Below are 14,995 nucleotides of genomic sequence, written 5' to 3' on the forward strand. Positions count from 1 at the left end.
ATTTTTCTAGCTTCGTCCCTCGGTGCTATTGTTCCTTGTATTGATTGTTTTCTGCAAATTGTTTTGGTCATTTGGTGACATGTCTTCCAAAAAAAACTGACAATGAGAAAGAAGGAGAAAAAACGGAGAGATGAACTTGTAGAATCTCAAATATTTTCAATAGAAAAAAAGAACTTAGAACTTGCAAATTAATTGATGGTCTCTTTGTGGCACATAGAAGATTGATATTTTGTAGAACTACATTGCTACTTAATATCATGATTTAGTTCCCCGACCGATTAAAATAAATAATTTATGGTGTGAGTTTTGTAATTCAGAGACCATCAATATACGTTATGTAATGGGTTGCTTTGGAAATACAATGCATTCTAAAATATTATTTTTGTCAACAAGGGCCCTTTTTTGTCAGCTCTCCCTAGGCCCTGATATGTATGGATCGGCCATGGCGATGTCACTGCATGACAGCGGGCCGGTTATAGAGTCCAAATAAGGCCGAACGGGGTAAGACTGAAATTGGGATGATGGTTCCTAATCATAGGACATTTCTTTCTACGCCCCATGAGGCCAGGACTCCTAGAGAACCAACCTGTGGTTGGATGGTTAGGAGGGCAGTGGCACCCCCAGCCCACCAGAGTTCAAATCCCAGATTTGACACTTTGGTGTCTCATAAAGGCGGAATATTCTTCAGTGGGAGGCGACGTTCCCGTCGACAGCGAGGCGCCTGTGGTGACTTCGTCAATCTCAAGACCTGCCGGATCAGTTCTTCAATGCAGTCTCTTGGAGGTGCTCATAGGGGTAGGGTGTGCGTGTGTGCGTTCATAGGGGTGAGTGTGTGCGCGTATGTATGAGCGTCTTTGATTGTACTGTGTTTCGCAAAAAAAAAAGGCCAGGACTCCTACCAACACGACTGCCTACCAAGTAATTTTGGATAATCGAACCGAGCACGGGTGGATAAGGAGATGCAGCAGGCGGCGGGCGACGCGGACGGCGGCGGCTCGGCGCAGGCGGCGGGCGAAGCGGGCGGCGGCGGCTCGGCGCTGCAGTTGTGCGCCCCTGGCGCCGCCCGGCGAGATCCAGACGCCCGGCCCTCCCCAGTCGGGGGCGCGCCGCCTGCCGGGCCGGCTTCTCCCCTCGGCGTTTCGCGCAAGCAAGGTAAGTTCTGGGATCTCTCTGGTTCTGATGATGAGGAGGGCCTGGTGGTCTCCGCCTCTGATGGCTCGGAAGAGGAGGGAGCGGGCTCGGACCTCGAAGCTCTCCGACGGAGACGCCCGGCCGCCAGCACCCTTGGTGGTTTCATTCGGTGAGCTCAAGAGCTTGGGGGCTCTCTGCTCGCTGCACGGCGGTCGTCCTTTGCCCCGGGCGGCAAAGGTTCCTGGTTCCGGGGCTCGGCTCCACCGGCGCCGCCACGGCTCCGCCGCTTGAGAGGCTGTGCTCGGCCGGCGCGCAGCTCCTCCTCTGCGTGCGCTCGCCCGCATCCTCCAAGCTGGAACGGGGATCTGCCGGCGGAGGAGTTGGATTGGCCTGCCCTAGTTCCCAGCCGGACAGGTCCTGCTCCGATTCAGGGAGACGAGACGGCTGTTGGCGCCTCTTGGGGACGGGCCTCGCCGCCGGCAACGCCTCCGGCGGTCAACGGAGTACGGCGCCTGCTGGATCTGGATCGGGGAGATCCAGACAGTTTGAATTCCTTGGTCAGTGGGGACGAAGGGCGGGTGGGGCCCGCCCGGGCCGCGCTGTCGGTCACCTGCGTCGACTCCACGCCCACGGGCCTGGAGGGTGGGACGCTCCTCTCCCTGGGCTGGCCTGCTGCCTGGCCCATTTCGGCTGCGCCACCGGTTGCTTGGGAGGCCCGCTGGCTTAGCCCATCGCCTCGCCAGGTGGCCCAGCAGCCTGGCCCAGCCCATCCAGGCGGTTTACTTGGATGTGGTTGCCAAAAGGTTGCTCCGACCCCTCACTAGGGTTTCTAGCCAGATCGTGTGAAGTGAGACAACAACTCAACGACCCAACTGCGCCGCGCCACCGCCTCCTCCAACCAATCCTCCCCCCGCCGCCGCTCTCCCGTTCCTTTGCGGCGACGGTCATGGCGGGCGGTTTCGACGACGGTAGGAAACACCGCTACGACGACAGCGCGCGGCGCGATGGCGAGGCGGGTGGTGGAGGTGGCCGCCGCCGCCTTGATGGTGGCCGCACGAATCGTCTGGACGGCGGTGGTGGAGGCCGCCACGACGGTGCTGGCCGTCAGGATGGTGGAGGGCGCCAGGACGGCGGTCGCCAGGACGTCGCCGGTCGCCAGGACGTCGCCGGTCGCCAAGACGGCGGCGGCGGACGGCAAGATGGGGGTGGTGGCCGCTTCGATGGGGTTTCCCGCTACCATGACGGCGCTCCACGCCCCGACTCGGGCGGCTCCCGTTACCAAGATGATGACCCCTCCTTCCGCGACCAAGACCGCGGCCGTGGCTTCGACTACGGGCCCCCTCCGCCGTGGTGGGATGAGCAGCGTTGGAGGGAGGAGGCGCTGGCGCACCGCCGCTCCGATGGGGCGCCTGCCAGGGGCGGAAACGACCGCTCTGCTGCTGCGGGTCAGGGCGACCGCACAACACAGGGTCAGCGTCCTCAACAGAAGAACAAAGCGAAGAAGAACCAGGGCGAGGGAAGCCACCAACAGCCAAAAGGGAAGGCTAAGCAAAACCAGCCTCCCCGGGCAGGGGCACCGGCGGCGGGGGAATGCTTCAAATGCGGTAGGGAAGGCCACTACCAATCGGACTGCACCTTCGACCCCCTGTGCGTGGTGTGCAGCGGCGAAGGTCACTCCTCCGCCAACTGTCCTTCGAGGGGGAAAGGGCTCAGGCTTCAAACCATGGGTCACGCCATCTCCGGCGGGGGCTTTTACAACATTGACGTCGAGCCTATGCGTGGCGGACTGGGCAACGGGGACGTCTTCGCTGCCATAATCAAGTTTGACTCGGCGCCACTCACTGAGACTCAACTCTCCGATGAACTGAAGCACCTGGTTGACGAGATGTGGGACTGGCAAGTGCAGAGGCTCTCCGACTCCGAGTTCTCGGTGGTCTTTCCCACCCGCCAGACCCTGCGCCTGAGCACCGGGAGCGGGAAGCTTCACCTCCCCCTCAGCAAGACCGACACCCAGATCCGCGAGGCCTTCTTGGCCCCCAAGCCCAGCCTGGTCCTCCCTTCTACCTGGGTGCGCCTGTCTGGGGTTCCAGAGGACCTGATGACCAAGGACCGCATCATGGCGGCGTTCACCATGATCGGGAGGCCGATTGATGTGGACGAGCTTTCGATCCAGAAGCGGGACCGGGAGCCGATCCGTATGTGCTTTCACTGTCGCTATCCTGACCGCATCAAGGGATCGGTTCAAGTTTTCGTGAACGGTGAGGGGTACATCGTCGGAGTGCAGGCTGAGACCCCTCCTCGCGGTACTCCGGGTGCTGGGCCAGGGGGCCCTCCACCTCCTCCCAACGATGGTCTTGACGACGACGACTCGGATGACATCCCCTCAGACAGCGAGTGGAAAAAGCATCGCCGCATCCAAGACAAGAACAAGGAGGCTGCCAAAGACAAGGGTCCGTCCAGCTCCAACCCCTCGGCCACTGTGCTTGGCAAGCAGGGGCTGCTAGCCACCACTGCCCCGGCCATGGATGCGTGCAGCTTTGACGAATACGGCTCCAACCTGCACGTCGCGGTTGAGATCCTGCCCTCCCTCTCCCTCCTTGAACCTACCAAGAGCAAACTGGTTGTCCACCTGGTCCCAGCAAGCGGCGCGGAAGGGCCCCGCCTCCTTGCTGATGACTCCATTGACTCCACGGACCTGGACTCGCAGATCACCGACCCGCTACCCTCTTGGGTTGACGACAGCCAGCAGGCGGAGGGCCCGCCGGCCAAGATGGCCAAGCTCACGCCGGCCAGAGAAGTTGGCGGTTCGGTGGATGTGGAGGTGGTGGACGCCTCGGACGACGAGGAGCTGCTGCGGCCCATAGAAGCCGGAGTCCACAACAACCTGCTGAAGGAACTATCCGACGCCACCCCTCTTGCACAGGCTCGCCGCTCCAAGGCCGTCTACTCCAAGCGGGTGACCTCGGCGACGACTTCGGCGGTCAGGAAGAGCTCGAGGACCCACGGTGCTTCGGCGGGCACCTCAGCCCTCCTTCGCGCCCAAAGACTCACGGCGGAGAAGAACCTTGAGCGCAATGTAGGATAACGTTGCATAGAAAACAAAAAATTTCCTACCGCGAACACGAAATCCAAGCCAAGATGCAATCTAGAAGACGGTAGCAACGAGGGGATTATCGAGTCTCACCCTTGAAGAGATTCCAAAGCCTACAAGATGAGGCTCTTGTTGCTGCGGTAGACGTTCACTTGCCGCTTGCAAAAGCGCGTAGAAGATCTTGATCACGGCGCCACGAACGGGCAGCACCTCCGTACTCGGTCACACGTTCGGTTGTTGATGAAGACGACGTCCACCTCCCGTTCCAGCGGGCAGCGGAAGTAGTAGCTCCTCTTGAATCCGACAGCACGACGACGTGGTGTCGGTGGCGGTGGAGAACTCCGGCGGAGCTTCGCTAAAGCACGCGGGAGCTATGGAGGAGAGGGGGGCGGCTAGGGTTTGGGAGGGGGTGGCCGGCCACTCAAGGGGGGCGGCCAGGTTGTGGTCTTAGGGTGGCCGGCCCCCTCCCCTTGGCCCCTCATTATATAGGTGGAAGCCCCAAGTGTTGGACTACAAGTCTCCGAATAAGACCCGAACCCAAAACCTTCCATGTGATAGGGAAACCTACCCAAGGTGGGAATCCCACTTGGGTGGGATTCCCCCCTTCCATGTGGGGGGGTGGCCGGCCCCCATAGGGGGAGTCCACTTGGGACTCCTCCCCCACTAGGGTTGGCCGGCCATGGAGGTGGAGTCCCTCCGGGACTCCACCTTCCTTGGTGGTTTCTTCCGGACTTTTCTAGAACCTTCTAGAACCTTCCATAGAACCTTCCGCATCATTTTAATTCACATAAAATGACATCCTATATATGAATCTTATTCTCCGGACCATTCCGGAACTCCTCGTGATGTCCGGGATCTCATCCGGAACTCCGAACAAATATTCGAACTCCATTCCATATTCAAGTTCTACCATATCAACATCCAACTTTAAGTGTGTCACCCTACGGTTCGCGAACTATGCGGACATGGTTGAGTACTTACTCTGACCAATAACCAATAGCGGGATCTGGAGATCCATAATGGCTCCCACATATTCAACGATGACTTTAGTGATCGAATGAACCATTCACATACAATACCAATTCCCTTTGTCACGCGATATTTTACTTGTCCGAGGTTTGATCTTCGGTATCACTCTATACCTTGTTCAACCTCGTCTCCTGACAAGTACTCTTTACTCGTACCGTGGTATGTGGTCTCTTATGAACTTATTCATATGCTTGCAAGACATTAGACGACATTCCACCGAGAGGGCCCAGAGTATATCTATCCGTCATCGGGATGGACAAATCCCACTGTTGATCCATATGCCTCAACTCATACTTTCCGGATACTTAATCCCACCTTTATAACCACCCATTTATGCAGTGGCGTTTGGTGTAATCAAAGTACCTTTCCGGTATAAGTGATTTATATGATCTCATGGTCATAAGGACTAGGTAACTATGTATCGAAAGCTTATAGCAAATAACTTAATGACGAGATCTTATGCTATGCTTAATTGGGTGTGTCCATTACATCATTCATATAATGATATAGCCTTGTTATTAATAACATCCAATGTTCATGATTATGAAACTAATCATCCATTAATCAACAAGCTAGTTTAAGAGGCATACTAGGGACTTCTTGTTGTCTACATATCACACATGTACTAATGTTTCGGTTAATACAATTATAGCATGGTATATAAACATTTATCATAAACATAAAGATATATAATAACCACTTTTATTATGTCCTCTTGGGCATATCTCCAACAGTCTCCCACTTGCACTAGAGTCAATAATCTAGATTACATGGTAAGGTACCTAACACCCATGGCATTCTGGTGTTGGTCATGCTTTGCCCTAGGGAGAGCTTTAGTCAACGGATCTGCTACATTCAGATCAGTGTGTACTTTGCAAATCTTTACTTCTCCATCTTCGATGTATGTCGGGGGAATGACCCCCGGTATGGCAAAGTCCTCGAGTTTACGAGCGCGCAGGAGTTCGCGGATCAAGAAAATATGCTACGATGCAAAAGATATATAAAAAGAAGAAAGGAGAAGAACTATGCGCTGGGCCGGCTTCCGGCTCAGTGGCCCGTCCGGCTGCGGCCTCCCTGGCCGACTCCCGCGCTCCACCCGGCCTGCTCCAGCTCCTGCCCCCGGCTGGGCTGGCGTCCGGCCCGCCGGGTCGCCCCGCGCTGAGCCGGCTGATGGGCCCCGGCCGGTTCCCGGCTATGCGCCCCCACGGCCCATCCGGGTGCGCCCCTCCAGCACACGGGTCGGCCGGCATGCTCCTGGCAGCCTCGATCCGCTCGGCCGGCTTCAAGATTCATCCCGGCGCCCCTGCCAGCTCCTCCCTGATCGCTCCATCTAGCTGCCCACGTACCTGCATGGTGGCCGGCTGGCACTTCCTCTACGTGCCAGCTTCTCTACTACGTACCAGCATCCAGCTTCAAGACCAAGTGCATGGCCGGGTGTGGTCAATCCCCACGAGCCAGCTTCAACCATGGAGAGATAAGAACGATCGAGGATCCCAGGCATTGGATCCTCCTGCCAGACAACGATCGGGACAGGGAGTAGGCATCGTACGTGTCTGCTCTGCCAGCGACAAGACCAAGCGTACAGGCTAGGCTCATGTAGAGCAATAGTGTTACTGTGTGTACAGTTGATGGGACCCCAGTAGTCATCTCAGCTACAGTACATGCGGGCCACCACTTGTCCCCTGGGTGCCAGGCCTATATAAGGCACACCAGGAAGAGCCCTTGAGGCTGATGGCCAACATGGCCAAGGAGGCCAACGCTGCTCTCTCTCTCTCTCAGCTCACGTACGAGCTCCTCTCAAGCCGGCCAGACTCCCTTCAAGCCGGTCAGGCTCCTCTTAGCTCACGGTAGCTTCTTCCTTCTCAGGACAAACAGCTCTAGGAGCAACTATGTAACACCATATACTGTCATATACATCAGACATGCAGGAGTAGGGGTTTTACCTCCACCGTGAGGGCCCTGAACCTGGGTACATCACCGTGTGCTGTGTACCAATCCCGCCTCCGGATACCGTCGACGCCCATACAGGAACCACCTCTCTTTAGCTACCCCGTAGCATATGCCGTGACGATACCACGACATTTGGCGCCCACCGTGGGGCCCGCAGCGGCGCCGACCGGAGTTCGTCTGGACGGGACCCTTCCTCATCATCGTCACCGCCGCGGCCTTCATTGCCACCGGCTTCGCCGCCCTCTCTGGGCTCGGCTTCACAGCCATCGCCGCCGCCGGGAGTATCGCCGCCGCGGGCGGTCTTCGCTTCGCCTCCGCCGCGGTCTTCGCCGCCGCGGGCACCGCCACCCATCCTCAGGCACGGCTCCATCTTCTTCACCACCGCCGCGGCCCTCGCCGCCGCGAGCCTCCTCACCATCACCGCCACGCGCCCGGCTGGCTGCGGCCACATCGTCTCCGCCTGGTGCGTGGCCAGCATCATCGCCATCTTCCGCAGGAAGCTGCCGCGGATCTCCGGCCTCGTCCCCGCGCCCATACGCGCAAGCGTCAGCGCGCTAGCGGCAGCAAAGAAGCGGGAGCAGCGCATCAACCAAGCGGCACCATCTGCGCATGCGTTTGCACAAGCAGCCATGCGCGCAGCAGCAACTGACAAGTATTCAAGCTTGCACGGGAGCGCCAGCTCCAGAGCAGCGACCGGCCGCGCCTCCAGCGCTCCCCGGCCTCCTCGCCGCGGCTAGCGGCGGGCCGAGCACAAGCTCCAGCGCCCTGGTTTGGTCCGCGCGTCCGACAGCGCCGCCAGGCCCGCTGCTCCTCCATGCAGCAGCGACCATCTACCAGCTGCAGGCATCGCGCCCTACGGCGGCGTTCATCGCCCGCTCCTCTCCGAACAGCAGCAGCGCCGCGCCCACGCACGCGCCACGCCCCGTCCGGCTTCGGCTGCGACACGCCACCACCGCGTCCTGCACGCCCTGCGGGCTCGCCCCTGCCTACATCGTCCGGCTGCGCCCCATGCACTCCGCGGCTGGCCCCCGTACCTAGCAGCGTCGCGCAAGCATCAGCAGCAGCGCAGCGTACCCGTGCGAGCCCGGCTGCTGTACATCCTCCGTGCGCGAGCAGCAGCTTGCAGGCATGCGCGCGACGAACAACCAGCACATCACGCGTGCAGCGAACAGCAACGCTGCGAGGAAGCAGCAACATCAGACCGCGTAAACTGCCAAGCAGTGAACTGCAGCGCCGTTGGAGCTAAATCAGCTAAGTCTCGATCAATCCTCTCACTTTGCATCTCCAAAGAACACACGCAGAGAGAGCAACCATGAATTCTTTATTGTATCCTCACTGCCTTTTGTCTTGGCTAAAAGCGACATCATCAGGGAACAGCGCTGCATCTCAGCGCCAAGCGTCGGCCGCACGTGCCCAGTCTCCTCGCGGTAACCGGCGTCGCCCTGCCCTTGCTGGCCGGCCGCACCGCCAGCGCCTCACCTGCCGCCCCAGTGCGCAAGCAGCAGAACAGGCCCGGCCGGCTCTCGCGACTGCAGCACCTTCCCGGCCTCTGAGTGCGCCGCGCTGTGTGTCCTCGACCACCGCCCGCTCGCCTGCCGCATGAGAGCAGCAGCTCGTCCGCGCCCGAGCAACAGCTGCCAAGCGGCCGCGCGGACCCGCAGCACCGCCGGCTGCCGGCTCGCAGCAGTGCGACTCAAGCGCCACCGACCTGCTACGACTCCAGCGTGCGGGCTGCGCCCGCTTGCGCCCTCGCTTCGCCACCGTCCGGCTTCGCCCTGCGTCAGGCTGACCCGCGCACATCCTCATCTTCGCCTCGCGGTAACCGTTCATCCGGCTGCGCCGCCGCCGGCTTCCGCGCGCCCGGCAGCGTCCCACGGCGCCAACGCCGCACACCGCCGGCTGCGCACCAGGATCTTCCGGCCTCACCCGACGCGGCCTTCGCCGGCTTCAGCCCGCCACGGCCACCTCCGGCCGGCCTCCGCCGCGCCCAGCACCACTCCGGATGCGCCCCACACCGCCAGCACCGGCTGCTCCACGCAGCGCCCTGGCCGGCTTCGCCAACGCCCATCCTCGGCCGGCTTGCTGCGAGCATCTCCGGCTCCGGCTGCACGCGTCCCAGCAGTAGCGACATGCCTCGTCCGTCTCTGGCTCGCGCCCATGCCGGCCTCCTCCGGCTAACGCGCCTCGCCTCACATCTCGTTCGCCCACGCCGGCTGCGCCACGCGCGTCGCTCACATCGCTGCTACCGGTTGTCGCGCCACCGTCTCGGCCCCAGACGCTGCGCCACGTCGCCTGCCCGTGCGCCGGCCCGGCTGCCGCCCGTGTGCCGGCTCCGCCCGCGCTGCATGCCGGTTGGAGCAAAAGAAAAAAGAAGCAAGAAAACAATATGGCGGCTAGCAAATAGCAATCGGCTGAGAAAAAGAGAATAAGTGACCGGTTGAAATTAGAAAATACTTCACCGGTTCAAAAAGAAAAAAAAAAAAAGGGTTGCCGGCTGAAAAGAAGTTGCTTGCCGGTTGAGAAAAAGAAATGATGATCCGGCTGAAAATAGCTCACCGGCTAAAAAAAAAAAAAAAAAAAAAAAAAAGAATATCTATCCGGCTAAAACATGCCGCCTACTGAATCCGCTTGATGTTCGATCGATCGAGCCGGCTGCGCCGGTCCCGGCTGGGCGGGCTGTCCTTAACCCGGCTGGGGCTGGGTCTGTTTGGTTGGTCGCTCGACTCCGCTCGTACCGGTTCCGCCTGTCCAGGCCGGCTGGGAATGGGATGAGTGGAGCCTGCACCGACTGAACCAGCCCGAGCGTGTTTGGTCGCCCGTCCGGCTGAACCTGAGCAGCCGGAATCTGCATCGACTCGTACATCTGCAGCGCGTTTGGTAGCTTGGCCGGCTGGAGTCAAGCCGGCTGAGGCCATCAGCCATCGACACTTCCCCGCGCACGCGAATCGGCCACCCCGAGAGACACTCGAGGGCTGTCCCCTCTCACACCGGCTGCGCCTCCGCACCTCTTTCGGCTGCGCTTTCACCGCCACCGGCCGCGCCTTCGCCCTCTTCCGGCCGCGCCTGCGACTACTTTGCCGGCTGCGCCCCTCAGCGCCACCTGCAGCGCGTTTGATGGCTTGGCCGGCCGGAGCCAAGCCGGCTGAGGCCACCAGCCACTCCCTCGCCGCTACGGCTTCCACAACTCGTCATCACTATCGAGATCAACCCTACAGCGAAAACAAAATGTAAGTATCGTTGAGTAACTCTCCGCACCGCTGCTCAGCCGGGTAACCCGAGTTACACTCGGGGGCTACCCCCTCTTCCGCCGCACTTCGCTGCTTAACCCCGGACCGACTCAACTCGTCCCGGGGGCTCGCCGGCTGGTCCACGATGCTCTATCCCACAGACGGCTTAGTAGTGTGTACGGTACCAAAGGCCCACTCTTCGACTCAGCTGTTGTCCGCAACCCGGCTTCATGGCTAGCAAGAGCAAAAGCTGGAGGTCGCCTCACATGAACAACGTCCAAAGAGAGATCACCTTGGGCATCCCGGCCTTCGCCGATGTAGCTCGAATGAGTCCGCCCCTCAAAGTCTAAGTACTGTGCGCTCCACTTTGCGGCCCACTCTTGACCTAGCTACAGACCGCAATACGGCTGTATGGCTGGCAAGAGAAAAAGCCAAAGAGCGGGGGGGACATGAAAATGACTCCAGGGGGCTCGGACGAAACCGAGCCAACATCCCTCTACATAAAGCTAGCACTGCTAAGGCTGCACATATTATATGTCTTTACTGACTAACTTTGTCTCTTATATGACTATCTCCGATGGACTACATCGAGTTGGCGGACCCCAAGGTCCACCTTCCGGGTGCTCTTCAGCACGAGCCGGCGGACACCGAGTCCACCTTGCCAGCGGCCCAGAGCCTTCGAGCTGGCGGTCCTCAGCGACCACTTCCGGGTGCTCTTCAGCACGAGCCGGCGGACACCGAGTCCACCTTTCCGGCGCCCACGTGCCGTCGAGCTGGCGGTCCTCAGCGACCACTTCCGGGTGCTCTTCAGCACTAGCCTGAGGACACCGAGTCCACCTTGCCTGCTGCCCAGAGCCTTCGAGCTGGCGGTCCTCAGAGACCACTTCCGGGTGCTCTTCAGCACGAGCCGGCGGACACCGAGTCCACCTTGCCAGCGGCCCAGAGCCTTCGAGCTGGCGGTCCTCAGCGACCACTTCCGGGTGCTCTTCAGCACGAGCCGGCGGACACCGAGTCCACCTTGCCAGCGGCCCAGAGCCTTCGAGCTGGCGGTCCTCAGCGACCACTTCCGGGTGCTCTTCAGCACGAGCCGGCGGACATCGAGTCCTTCGCCGCTTCGTCCGGCTGTGCCTTCGTCGTCTGGTCCGGCTGCGACCTCGCCGCCTCGTCCGGCTGTGCCTTCGTCGCCTCGTCCGGCTGCGCCTTCGCCGCCTCGTCCGGCTGCGCCTTCGCGCCTCTTCCGACCGCGCCTTCGCCGTCTGGCTGCGCCTTCGCGCCTCGTCCGGCTGCGCCTCGTTCGGCTGCGCCTTGACCGGCAGCGACCTCGCCGCCACGACCCGCCGCGCCTACGCCCGCCTCGTCCGGCTGCGCCTCGTCGGCTGCGCCTTCGCCGCCTCGTCCCGCCGCACCTTCGCCGCCTCGTCCGCCGCGCCTTCGCCGCCTCGTCCGGCTGCTCGCCCGCGCCTCGTCCGGCTGCGCCTTCTTCATCCGGCTGCTCCTTCGCCGCCTCGTCCGGCTGCCTTCGCCGCATCGTCCGGCTGCGCCTTCGCGCCTCCTCCGGCTGCGACCGTCGCCTCGTCGGCTGCGCCTCGTCCGGTTGCGCCTTCGTCGTCTCGTCCGGCTGCGCCTTGTCCGGCTGCGACCGTCGCCTCGTCCGGCTGTGCCTTCGCCGCCTCGTCCGGCTGCGCCTTCGCGCCTCTTCCGACCGCGCCTTCCCCGTCCGGCCGCGCTTTCGCGCCTCGTCCGGCTGCGCCTCGTCCGGCTGCGCCTTGTCCGGCTGCGACCTCACCGCCTCGTCCGGCAGCGCCTTCGCCGCCTCGTCCGGCTGCGCCTCGTCCGGCTGCGCCTTTGCGCCTTGTCCGGCTGCGCCTTCGTCGCCTCGTCCGGCCGCGCCTTCGCCGCCTCGCCCGGCTGCGCCTTCGCGCCCCGTCCGGCTGCTCGCCGCGCCTCGTCGGCTGCGCCTTCTTCGTCCCGCCGCGCCTTCGCCGCCTCGCCCGGCGGCGCCTTCGCGCCTCGTCCGGCTGCTCCTTGGCGCCTCGTCCGGCTGCGCCTTCTTCATCCGGCGCCTTCGCCGCCTCGTCCGGCTGCCTTCGCCGCATCGTCCGGCTGCGCCTTCGCGCCTCCTCCAGCTGCGCCTCGTCCGGCTGCGCCTTGTCCGGCTGCGACCTCACCGCCTCGTCCGGCCGCGCCTTCGCCGCCTCGTCCGGCTGCGCCTCGTGTGGCTGCGCCTCGTCCGGCTGCGCCTTCGGCCCCTCGTCCGGCCGCGCCTTCGCCGCCTCGCCCGCCGCGCCTTCGCCGCCTCGTCCGGCTGCCTTCGCCGCATCGTCCGGCTGCGACCGCCGCCTCGTCCGGCTGCGCCCTCGCGCCTTGTCCGGCTGCGCCTTCGCCGCCTCGTCGGCTGCGCCTTCGCGCCCCGTCCGGCTGCGACCGCCGCCTCGTCAGCTGCGCCTTCGCGCCCCGTCCAGCTGCGCCTTCGCGCCTTGTCGGCTGCGCCTTCGCGCCTTGTCCGGCTGCGCCTTCGCCGCCTCGTCCGGCTGCGCCTTCACGCCCCGCCCGGCTGCGCCTCGTCCGGCTGCGCCTTCGCCGCCTCGTCCGACTGCGCCTCGTTCGGCAGCGCATTCGCCGCCTTGTCCGGCTGCGCCTTCACGCCTCGTCCGGCTGCGCCTTCGTCGCCTCGTCCGGCTGCGCCTTCACCACCTCGTCCGGCTGCGCCTTCGCCGCCTCGTCCGGCTACGCCTCCGCCGTCGTCCGGCTGCGCCTTCGCCGCCTCGTCCGGCTGCGCCTTCGCCGCCTTGTACCGGTTGCGCCTTCGCCGCCATGTTCCGGCTGCGTCCCCGCCATCATCCGGCTGCGCCTCCGCCATGTCTTTGCGGCACCGTACTGCTTTCGGCAGCGCCACAAGCTACATCAACATCGCCATCATCGTCTACATCAACAACATCGCGTCTTTGACCCTCCATGCGACTCGATTGTTCTTCGAGTCCCTTGTAGGCTCGGGGGCTAATGTCGGGGGAATGACCCCCGGTATGGCAAAGTCCTCGAGTTTACGAGCGCGCAGGAGTTCGCGGATCAAGAAAATATGCTACGATGCAAAAGATATATAAAAAGAAGAAAGGAGAAGAACTATGCGCTGGGCCGGCTTCCGGCTCAGTGGCCCATCCGGCTGCGGCCTCCCTGGCCGACTCCCGCGCTCCACCCGGCCTGCTCCAGCTCCTGCCCCCGACTGGGCTGTCGTCCGGCCCGCCGGGTCGCCCCGCGCTGAGCCGGCTGATGGGCCCCGGCCGGCTCCCGGCTATGCGCCCCCACGGCCCATCCGGGTGCGCCCCTCCAGCACACGGGTCGGCCGGCATGCTCCTGGCAGCCTCGATCCGCTCGGCCGGCTTCAAGATTCATCCCGGCGCCCCTGCCAGCTCCTCCCTGATCGCTCCATCTAGCTGCCCACGTACCTGCATGGTGGCCGGCTGGCACTTCCTCTACGTGCCAGCTTCTCTACTACGTACCAGCATCCAGCTTCAAGACCAAGTGCATGGCCGGGTGTGGTCAATCCCCACGAGCCAGCTTCAACCATGGAGAGATAAGAACGATCGAGGATCCCAGGCATTGGATCCTCCTGCCAGACAACGATCGGGACAGGGAGTAGGCATCGTACGTGTCTGCTCTGCCAGCGACAAGACCAAGCGTACAAGCTAGGCTCATGTAGAGCAATAGTGTTACTGTGTGTACAGTTGATGGGACCCCAGTAGTCATCTCAGCTACAGTACATGCGGGCCACCACTTGTCCCCTGGGTGCCAGGCCTATATAAGGCACACCAGGAAGAGCCCTTGAGGCTGATGGCCAACATGGCCAAGGAGGCCAACGCTGCTCTCTCTCTCTCTCAGCTCACGTACGAGCTCCTCTCAAGCCGGCCAGACTCCCTTCAAGCCGGTCAGGCTCCTCTTAGCTCACGGTAGCTTCTTCCTTCTCAGGACAAACAGCTCTAGGAGCAACTATGTAACACCATATACTGTCATATACATCAGACATGCAGGAGTAGGGGTTTTACCTCCACCGTGAGGGCCCTGAACCTGGGTACATCACCGTGTGCTGTGTACCAATCCCGCCTCCGGATACCGTCGACGCCCATACAGGAACCACCTCTCTTTAGCTACCCCGTAGCATATGCCGTGACGATACCACGACAATGTACTCGCGAATCGAATGATAACGTAGCTTGATATGCTTCAGCCTCTTGTGTGACCTTGGTTCTTGTGCATTGGCGATGGCACCCATGTTGTCACAATAGATGACTAGTGGGTCCAATGCACTAGGAACCACACCGAGCTCTACAATGAACCTCTTCATCCATACCGCTTCTGATGAAGCCTCTGAAGCCGCTATGTACTCCGATTCTGTTGAGGATTTCGCCACCGTGCACTGCTTCGAGCTTGCCCAGCTTCTTTGCGACACCATTCAATATAAACACGTACCCAGATTGTGACTTAGAGTCATCAGGATCAGTGTTCCAACTTGCATCGGTGTAACTTGTTACAACGAGCTCTTGGTCACCTCCATAACAAAGAAACATATCCT

Source organism: Lolium perenne, chromosome 7 (genome assembly GCF_019359855.2).
Source record: "Lolium perenne isolate Kyuss_39 chromosome 7, Kyuss_2.0, whole genome shotgun sequence".
Lineage (NCBI taxonomy): Eukaryota > Viridiplantae > Streptophyta > Magnoliopsida > Poales > Poaceae > Lolium > Lolium perenne.